The sequence below is a fragment of the Pelophylax lessonae genome, assembly GCF_965119305.1.
Source record: "Pelophylax lessonae genome assembly, chromosome: 6".
In the NCBI taxonomy this organism is placed as follows: Eukaryota; Metazoa; Chordata; class Amphibia; order Anura; family Ranidae; genus Pelophylax; species Pelophylax lessonae.
In genome coordinates this window covers 62,045,598-62,056,672 of record NC_138773.1, presented here as the reverse complement: position 1 = coordinate 62,056,672, position 11,075 = coordinate 62,045,598, and positions in this window count along the sequence as shown.

The window sequence follows — 11,075 nt, the reverse complement described above, 5'->3', positions numbered from 1 at the left end:
TTACAACCATCAACACGGCAGCAGCCTAATTAATCACATAGTTGGGGATCACAGATCTTTGTGCGGGGTTACACCCATCAGCCAAGACTTGAAAATTGCTGTTCACAGACGCTCTCCATCCAATCTGGCAGAGCTTGAGCTATTTTGCTAAGAAGAACGGGCAAAAATGTCACTCCCTAGATGTGCAAAGCTGGTAGAGACATCCCCAAAATAATTGCAGCTGTAATTTCAGCAAAAGGCGGTTCTACAAAGTATTGACTCATTTGAATACAAATGCACGCCACACTTTTTACATATTTATTTGTAAGACATTTTGAAAACCATTTATAAATTTCCTTCCACTTCACAATTATGTGCCACTTTGTGTTGGTCTATCACATAAAATCCCAATACATTTATGTATTTGGTTGTAACATGACAAAATGTGGAAATGAATACTTTTTCAAGGCACTGTATGTACTCGAGCTGCACAATTTCCAGATAAAACGAGAATATAAAATTTTTTGCTGAGAAAAAAATCACGATTCAGAAGAACCTTTTTTATTTTAAAGATTTACAACCCCTGAACAATTGGTTATCAAACAAGATGGCAATAAAATAATACTCTTTGCTTCAATCAAATTTAAAGAAAAATATTGTAATGTGTAAAGAACTAAAAAAATTACCATTAAGTTTCATATTGGGGTTTTTTGTTTTTTTTTTGGTACTTGCAGATACCAATTACCGATACCTACCGCAACTTTTTTGTTTACATGTCAGCAAATGGTACAAAAGCATTGAAAAGTTATTTTATAAATGAAATGCGTATATATTTTTAAAAATGTTGTACTTTTTTTCAATGTGAAACGTGTAAATATGTTAAAGGTGTAAAAATATTGATGAACAAAGCTAACAAAAAAAGTTTATAAAATAGAAGTAAAAAATAAAAAGGAGATCAGGTTGTTTAAAGTAAATTAAGGGTTAATAAAGGGGTTAAACATAATAACAATTTATTAAAAACCAAAATAAAAAAATATATATTTTTTTAACTTGACTAGGTTGCTTTAACCACTTGCCTACAGTGCACTTTCACCCCCTTCCTGCCCAGGCCAATTTTCAGCTTTCAGCTTAATGACAATTACGCGGTCATGCTACACTGTACCCATATGAAATTTTTATCATTTTTTTCACACAAATAGAGCTTTCTTTTGGTGGTATTTAATCATCTCTGGGTTTTTTATTTCTTACAAAAAAAATGAAAAAAGTCAGGAAATTTTGAGGTTTTTCTTATTTTCTGTGAGTAAAAAATTAAATTTTATTTAAAATAAATACATTTTTCTCCTTCACTGATGTGCGCTGATGAGGCAGAACTGATGGGCACTGATAGGCTGCACTGATGAGGTACTAATATGCCGCACTGATAGGTGGCACTGCTGGTCACTGAGAGGTGGCACTGAGAGGCAGCACTGATGGACACTGATGAGCACTGATGGGCGGCACTGATGAGCAGCACCATCAGTGCCCATAGTGCTGCCAGTCAGTGCTCATCAGTGCCTAGATGAGCAGGCACTGACTGGCAGCACTGTGGGCACTGATGGTGGACAGTTATAGCAGTTTATTTCCCTCTTGTGTAATCAGGGCACTGGTGATCAGTGCCCTGATTAAATTTCTCTGTGTTCCCTATGAGGAGGAGCCGCTGATCGGCTCTCCTCGGCTCACACACTGACAGTGTGAGCCGAATAACGGCACTTCCTCATTTACATGTGACCGGCTGTGATTGGACACAGCCGATCACATGGGTAAAGAGTCATGTCATTGACTCTTTACCGAGATCGGGATCGCGCCGTGTCCTAGAGAGGCTGTTCTGGTGCGCTGTCATATGACGGCGCCCCAGGATAATAGGTACACCGTTCCGCCGTCATTTGGCGGGCGGGTAGTAAGCGGTTAAACTGACTTCATTTACAGACCGAAATTCATCTCTTTGATCTGTAGATTAACTGAAAGATACAATGTTTCTTTTTTTTTTTTTATCTTTCAGCACTGAGCAATGTTGTTAAATATTGCTGGCTGTTTTTTTTTTTTTTTTTTGACAGGAAACTTCTCTGCACTTGTTACAGGCATTATGGAAAAGTTGGATTAAGATCATGTTGGGGGGGGGGGTTTGAACTGAGATTGCTGTCTTTTAACGGTTAATCCTGCCGCTCTAGTATGTACCATACCTGTGAGATTCCCAGTGGAAGTGGGTACCAGGAAGGCAGTGGCAATCACTCTAGTGATGACTACTATGGTGATTGCCGCTGGCTTCCTGGTCCCGTATCAAGTGGCTGCTCTGCTGCATAATGAACACAGGAGGTTGTTCACTTGACACGGGTGCCATGCACAGAACACCTTGCATTTTTTTTTTTAATGGAAGTAAAGGTTGGATGAGGTTGTGACATCAGTACTCCGTCTCTCCACCCTGTCCAAAATAACGCTTTACATCTATTGAGAAAATGCAGTGTTCCCTGAATGTGGCAGGGCAGCCACTCAGCACAGGACTCAGAAGTCAATGGAGATTCCTGTTGTAGCAGTGTCAACTACAGTAATTTCCAGCTTCCAGGGGGGATCCCACAGGTATAACACATGCATGCAAACATGCATTGCTCCAAGCTGGCCCAATGTATCTAAAAATTGCCATACCTAAACTTCAGCTTTAAAAGGTGTAGAATCCATGACTGTCATGCTGATCCTGGTCTCAGGATCTAATAAAGGACTTGAAGCTGGCATGCAGACTTTGACTTTATTTGTTGTAAGTGGATTCAATAACAGCTACATACACGGTATTAATGCAAGGATCAGGATGGACTGCTTTGAGACCCACACATAAGGAATGGCAGCTTTCTCCTAAATGCCCTCACAGGTTCACTTTAACTCCTCCAAGAACTCACTTTTTTGTAATGATGTGCAAAATTTTTGTCTCTTTCGGGTTGATTTAGTACACCTGGGGGGAGTAAAATTTGGTGCAGCTATGCATAGAAACTAATCAGGTTCCAGGTTTTAGCCCCTTTTTCACACTGAACGTGGCTTTGAAATCGTGCGACTTCATTTGAACTCGTGAGATTGCAAAGCCACATTTCAGTTTGATTTAAAAGAAATCTGTGCAGGTTCATGCACAGATGTCTATTGATGTTGTCAAAAGTAGTGCAGGAACTACTTTTGGAAATCAGTGCAGCGCCGCACCAATTGGGACACTCCCATTGCCAGCAATAGGCTGCAATTTTTTTCCCTGAATTTGCACCTGAACTGGACTCGAAAATGCACAGGACCCTTTTTAAAATCGCGCCAAAGCCACCCCTGATGTGTGAACCGGCTCCATTGAAAGCCGGTCACACTCACATGTTATGGGAATTGGATGCAATGTAAAATGCACCCAGTTCGCATATAGCATTATATATGTGAACCCAGCCTTAGGGGAACTAAAGACAATCAACAGCTCTAACCGCAATAAAAAAAAAACACAATTAGAAAAAAAGGGTTTTGGCTTTAGATATGTTTTAAGTTCAAATGTTACCTTTTTTTTTTTTTTCATATTGCATATAGTGGAGTGATATTAGAACTCCCGTCAGGTTTTCTATTTCCAGCGTTATTGAGATTCACCCTCTCTATCTGTCCTGCTTACCTTTTATCACCAACAGTGAAAGAAAATCCCAAATTTTGGGTTGTTCCCAGGACAATAATAAAGGGAAAATTTTCCAAAGGGGACAACCGTGGATTTCATTACTTCCTGTTTTCACTATGGGGCAGGAAGAAAAGGAAGTCTACTTCTAAATGGTGTTAAGTTTGGTTGAACATTACTAGGTTCATCTTCATCTAAGGCCCCTTTCACATATACAGTCCATTCAGTTCAGTCACGTCAAAATGTATCAGTTTTGCATCCGTTTTTTTTTTTTACATCCACTACCAATGAAAAACTGATCCGTTTATATCCGTTTTTCGTCCGATGTGTTTTTTTGACGCATGAAAAATAGGGCATTCATCCATTCTAAAACGGAAGCTGATGAAAACGGATGTTAACTGATGATCATCCGTTGTCATCCGTTTTTACATAGAGATGCATTGATGTCCGTTTTTTATCCGTCAGTGGATGGATGAAAAACGGACCGTATGTGTGAAAGTGGCCTAAAGCCCCTTTCACACACTCCGTCCATCGGATGGACTCTGTTTATCTTAACGGGGGATCGACCCGCCAATCCCCCGCTGAGCAGGAGGATGACAGCTGTTCTCCGCACTGTGTGTGGGACACAGCTGTCAGTTCCCCATGCGTCGGTCCGTTCCCATCCGATCTGATGGACGGATGGAATATAGGGTTTCCATCCATCCAGATTTGACAGATCAGCGGACATGTCTCCACTGACATCCGATGCCCCATAGGGATGCGTGGGGGGGACCATTTAGATCCGCCAAAAAAACTGACAGGCAGATCTGTAAGGCTGGTGAAATTTCTCTGCCATATCCATTTCTTATTAACCACTTAAGCCCCGGAAGATTTTACCCCCTTCCTGACCAGGGGGTATTTTGCGATTCGGCACTGCGTGACTTTAACGGACAATTGCGCGGTCGTGCGACGCTGTACCTAAACGAATTTGGCGTCCTTTTTTTCCCACAAACAGAGCTTTCTTTTGGCGGTATTTGATCACCTGTGCGATTTTTTGATCACGCGCTATAAACAAAAAAAGAGCGTAAATTTTGCAAAAATAGCAATATTTTTCCCTTTTTTTTATATGAAATTCCCCCAAAAATAAATGTAAAAATCAAAATTTTTTAATATTTTCGGCCAATTTGTTTTATGCTACCTATGTTTGGTAAAAAAAATCGCAAAAAGCGTATTTTGATTGGTTTGCGCAAAAGTTATTGCGTTTACTAACAAAGGGAAAGATTTTTGTCATTTTTGTTGTTTTTTTTTTTAACGCGTAATGGCGGCGATCTGCGATTTTTTTTGCGGTACTGCGACAATGCGGCGGACAGATCGGACCCTTGACTGACATTTTTGACACTTTTGGGGTTACCAGTGACATTTCTACAGTAATCAGTGCTATATATATGCACTGTTACTGTAAAAATACACTGGTAGTGAAGGGGTTAACTTTATTTGAGAGGGAGGGGCTGTGTGTGTCCCTAGGGGCGTGCTTCTAACTGTGATTGGCTGGGGCTTCAACTGTATGCAGAGTGATCAATGGATCTACATAGTAGATCCATGTGATCATCTCTCATACAGCGAGGAGAATGACAGGCAGCTTGTTTACACAAGCTGCCTGACTTTCTCCCTCTCCCCCGCCGATCGCAGAGTGGCCGGCGGCGTTCGGGTCCGCCGGTCACACGCGCGGGGGGGTCCGTGACCACGCGGGAGCGGGAGCGCGCCTCCGGCGGCGCGCGCTCGCTCCCTAAACCCTCACAGGCGAGCGACGTAGACCTACGTCACTTTGCCTGTGAGGGGCTGACCGCCCACGTAGATAGTCGTGCGGCGGTCGGCAAGTGGTTAAAGAAGCATTACAAAGGAGATGCCCTCCCACAGCTATATTCCTGTATTTTGTGTTCTATTATAGAGAACACCTAGCGTTCTGTTAATAGCGCACACGGGGCAGCCTATTCATTTCCAATGTGTGACAAATGCGTCAAAGAAGCTTGTGTACTTTTTTTTTTTTTTCGGCGTTGAGCCTGCACCAACGTTCAGTGACCTTATCCAAGCAAGTATGCCTGAACCTAGGGGAGAGGGTTATTTTTATTTTTTCTTCTTCCATTGTATTAGGCCCTTTTCACATGGAGTGGACTCCATTTTGATCAGCAGGGGATCTGTTTGCAGATCAGAGCAGAGCTGGCGAAGAACAGGTCCATGGCCACTCAGTTTCTGATAATGGCGCCTAAAACTAATGTGATTTTGCCTCACTTCTGGTGAGTTTTTCATAGATCATGTGACTCAAAAACATAATACGGGTGTGCTATTGATGTGTTTTTGCTGCGTTTTCAATGGGGAAGTGTGTGTTTTTTTTTTTTTTAACTTGCAAGCAAGATTTTTAACACCACAATGGAAGTGCAACAGACCAGTGTGAAGACATACATAGAATTTAAAGGGATGCATTTTTCTTGAGCTTTTCTTGCACTAAAGGTGCCAATAATGGCCGACAAATTCATATTCATTTAAATTCATGATGTTATTAAAAAGACAAATATAATACAATTATTATATAATTGTATATAAATATATATATATATTTTTTTATAAACTCAGTTTTCGGCCAAGTGCATCCTCAATTTTCATTTTATGCACCAAAATCTCCATTCTGTTTACCTCTAGTTTACACCCAGCTGTCCTCTGATCTGCCTAGGCCCTAGATCCAGGAGGGCAGATCCCAATGTGTTTTTTTTTTTTTTGATCGGAGGTGGGTGGGTGTAAATGGACAAAAGTTTGTTTACACCCATGGGTCCATGGGACTGAAAAACTGACAGGCGGACCTGATCGGGGCCCCTTCGTGTGAAGGGGGCCTTAAGTTTTTTTTATTGGTTTTAGTCTAATTGTCTTCTTCGAGGTGGTGGGGGACTGCAAGACCAACTCCACCCAAACTTAATTTCATTTGTAGTGGCAAACAGACGTGTTTTTGCACATGTCAGGAAAAAAAAGTGCACAAAATGCATGTCTGCTTGCCGTTTTGGGGTGCTATTAACAATGGATTTCCACCGTAAGCGCAATGTGCCCAGGTGTGAATGCAGCTGAAGAGAAAAGTGAAGCAGAACAGGGATTATCTCACCACTACAATCCTGAAAGCACCTAAAATATCACATATACTTCAGTTTGCCACTACAAATGAAATCTGTTTTATATGGAGCTGGTCTTAAAATGCACACCTTGCAATCTCCTACTACCTAAAAAAGAAACTGAACCAATAAAATCCTGACACATCAGAAGAACAAAAAAAAAAAAAAAAACCTCCCCTTGCCCACCCAGGTTCAGACATGCTTGCTTAGATGAGATCATTGAGCCTTCTTGTGGGATTCTGGGAAAGTTCACTGCTGGAGCTTCTTGGCGTTAGATTTGTAATCTTCTGCTTTGCCAGTATCCCACAGTATGGCCTGGTGCACACTGGCTGAATATCAGCTGGTTCAACAGAAACCAGTCGACATTCAGCCCATGTACAGCAAACAAGAAAATAGAAATGCGCCAGGTCAGTATGAGTTAAACGCAACCCTTGATTTATTTATTTTTGCCTAAGTTTGGGCCTTAAACCCATTGTGGCCTGCCCCTCGGTCTGTGTTTCTCAGTCTCCTGTCTGTCCTCTGCCAGCGGTGCTAGTGAAAACTGGAGACGCCACCGATTGTACATCTCCTGCGGCGGGTCCCTGCAAGTGCCCTATGGCTGCTCAACAGTCTAACCAGTCTGCTGCTTTGCACACCACTACTGTCCTGTACACTGTACCCAGGGGTTTGAAATTTAAGTGAGCCTCAAGTGTTGCTTCTAACTCCTACTGACCTGGCCCCCTCTCCATTTTCTTGTTTGTTCATGATGAATTCCAGGACCTTGATGAGGAGCTGTCGGTAATTGTATGCTTTCATCCACCTTGGAATTGATGGTCCTGCCATCCTGACCTTGCAGCTGTTTTTTTTCCAGTTATGGACTGTATAGAACCTTGGCACCCCAGATGTTTTGGAAATACATTTCCCATGATGCTCATGCACTGCAGTGTAGTTGAGCATCATGAGAAATGTAGTTCCAAAACATCTGGGGTGCCAAGGTTCGCAGTCACTGGTATAGACTTTACCATTACTGTTACCTGTATGCTAATGACGCACGGATCCACTTACTATTTTTAGTAAGTCTTTAGTTTGTTTACAGCAGCCTGTCCGACAGAAGCCGGGCCAATGGGCATGCTGAAAAAACAGCAGTCAATTGGCATCAGATCAACGCTGACAGGTGAGTTCTGATGGGGGCAGTCAGTCACACAATAGCTCAAGCAGGGAGATTGCCGTACTAACATCACACAGTGAGTTGTTCAGCCCGCTGGGAGTTACAGCGAGGAGATGGAAGCTGGATAAAAAGTAAAAAGGCAGGTTCCCCCAACATGTCCTTTTGATATTTTTGTCTTCATTTTAGACAGTTTTTGGTTTGAGAGGTTCAGAGTTGCAGCATGAGACCTTATATTTTCCTGAAGGGTCTGATTGATTGCAGGTTCTTAAAGGGAACCTGACCGAGGGGCTATGATCCCAACCATTCCTTCATAACCTAAGGAATCACCATCTGAGACAAGGATGAAAGATGAAGTTCAGACCCCACATGCTTATCCTAGATCAGTTATTTTTCAGGCTGGAAAGCTAGGTTCAGGGGGTTCAGACCCTCATCCTGCATCTTTTATAATATAATCTATTTCAATGTGTTCCTTCTATTTTATAACTGCATCTTCCTCCATGGTGTGGGGTCAGTCTTGCACCTTCAGTGACATGTTGCTTGGATTAACTGCTAAGAACTAAGCCTTAACATTGCCCATAATATTGTAGTGGTATATTGGATGCCCCCCCCCCAAAAAAAAAAAAACAGCATCGGATGCCTATGCAGCCCATCATAACCTGATCTGCAGTCAGGAAGTTTCTATTAGTACACAATACGGCCAATACTGTGCTCATAGAGGAAATGTGAAAAGCGGGGCCACTGGCTCTGCAACAGTTGTGTTTAATAAAGTTACTCTTTTCCAAAAGAATGGTCTGACTTTTCCTTTCTGTCCTAACTCCAAGTATCTTCACAGATTATAGTTTCTCTCCAACAAGCACCATACACTTTGTTGTCCAAAAGTACATTTACCCAAGGTGCATTTCACTTCTAGCAGTTTGTATCACTCAAACGCTATATTTATACATTGTGGATCTCTGCTCCCCCCTCCCTAGTTATCAACCAAACTGTCCTCTCTGCTCCTCATAAAACCCCCTGCTCTCCACCTGCCTTCTCCTATCCTCTGGAACTCTCTACACCAACCTGTCAGGCTGTCTCCTATGCTGCCTTTATGTGATCCCTGAAAACTCATCTCTTTAGGCAAGTCTATATAACCTTTATCCAACAAATGAATTTTACTTTTTTGAAAAACTCATCCACACAGTTACTACTACCTTTTGTATTACTCGGCATTCCTTTTAGATTGTGAGTTTTCATTAACAGGGTCCTCCTAACCAACTTGTCTTAAATTGTATTATAACTGTACAGTCACCCTTTGTAAAGTGCTGTACAAACTGCTGGCACTATTTAAATCCTGTTTAAAGCGGAGTTCCGGCCACAGAAAAAAAATTTCAATGAACATACCCCCGGGACAGTCATGGCTAGTACATTCCACAATGACTAGTCTCTGATCTGTCCCGGTTCGCACTTACCTTTTAGAAGAAATACTCACTTTTAAAATTTCTTCTCCATCGTTGCCATTTCTGTTGTGGGCAGCTGAAGCCAGCGCGATCCTCTTCTGCGTCCTCTTCCATGTCTTCTTCTCCCAGAATGTGCCTGCACCGGCCCCACTCATCACTTCCGGCGCGGTGCCGCATTCCTCCACAGCTTCTGGGCATGCCCAGAAGCTGTTTAGCAGGGAATGCGGCGTCGCACCAGAAGTGACGAGCGGGGCCGGTGCCGTCGCATTGATGTCTGGGAGCGATGACGTTCAGCTCCCAGGAATCATTGCAAAGCAGGAAGTGAGGCGCGGGCCGCGGCCACAGAGGGAGGAAGTGGAAGAGAGGTGAGTATTTTCTTTCTTCAATTACAAGGCAAGTAAAAAAAAAAAAAAAAATCCTAACTACCCATTTCTGTTTCAGGTGACTTATAGCAAGCGGATGGCCCAAAATCGACTATGTCGATTTTGTGGCCGGAACTCCGCTTTAATATTATTAGGTCTCAGCTCAACCCAATGGCCATGACCTCAAGAAGAGGGCTATCTCTCAATATGTGCAGAGTGGGGGGAGGGGGGGGGGGGTCACAGCTGGCATTCAGTGGGTGAGCTCCAACTATCAGCCTCTCATCAGATAAAAGAGTGTGTTTAGTGAGCCTCACACATACATTATATTACCATATATATACTTACTGTATATATATGAGCAAGGGAAAACTTCAGAGCATCATTTGAGCTACAGCTCTAGGGCTGCTGATGTCACAATGGTAGCACCCAGCCATAGCTGGCCATAGACAGTTCATAAAGAACTGGACAAATTTCAGCTCATGTATTGGCAGGCTGATTGTACTGAGGAAGATCCATCAATCGGCTTCAGTACAACTAGCCTTATATATATATTTTTTTTTTTTTCATGCCATCACTGCCAGCGGCTATAGCCACAAGCAGTGATCATTGTATTCTGATGATTGGGAAACCTCACACTGTCAAAATACAATAGCTCCATGAAAGAGATTCTACCATCAACACCAATTGTGTTGGTGGGGGAATCAAGCAATTTTCTTTCCTTCAACTGCAAGAAAACTGGTGATTGTATAGCCTGTGTTAGGCCTGTTGAATATAACCAATAATTACAGGATTAAATGCACAAAACTAGGTCACTTGCCATAATGTCATGGGAAGATTTTTGATCATATTAATAGTATAGGGACGGGATGGATTATACCTTATTTTTTCCAGAACAATTTGGGCTTTCTTTTGTTGGTAAATGGTAATCTCTAAATGATAGTCTCCCAAATCATTTTTTTAAAAATGTAGCTGTATATTTCTTGTTACTAGCATAGCCTACCACCAAAGACCAACCCAAAATAAATTCCCCTGCTCCGGTCGATCGCAGCAATAGAATGTATGTTAGTTGTTGTATGTACCCGTAGTACAGCCCAGAAACAATAGTGCAGTTTGCTTTTTGCCAAGTGTCTGACTACTAAACTATGCAGGCACCATCCAATGGAAGGTCAAATCAGCCACAGCGCAAGGAACCCCTAGCAACCTCGGGAGGAAGCCTGGTTGAGAATGGCTTTTCCTAAAACATCTTTAGTCTCAATTCACAAAAAAAAACACCAGGATGAGGATACCGATTTTTAAAAAAGTGAATTCTTTTTTTTTTAGCACAAAGAGGTTTGAAAATTACAATCGCATGACTAAATTATT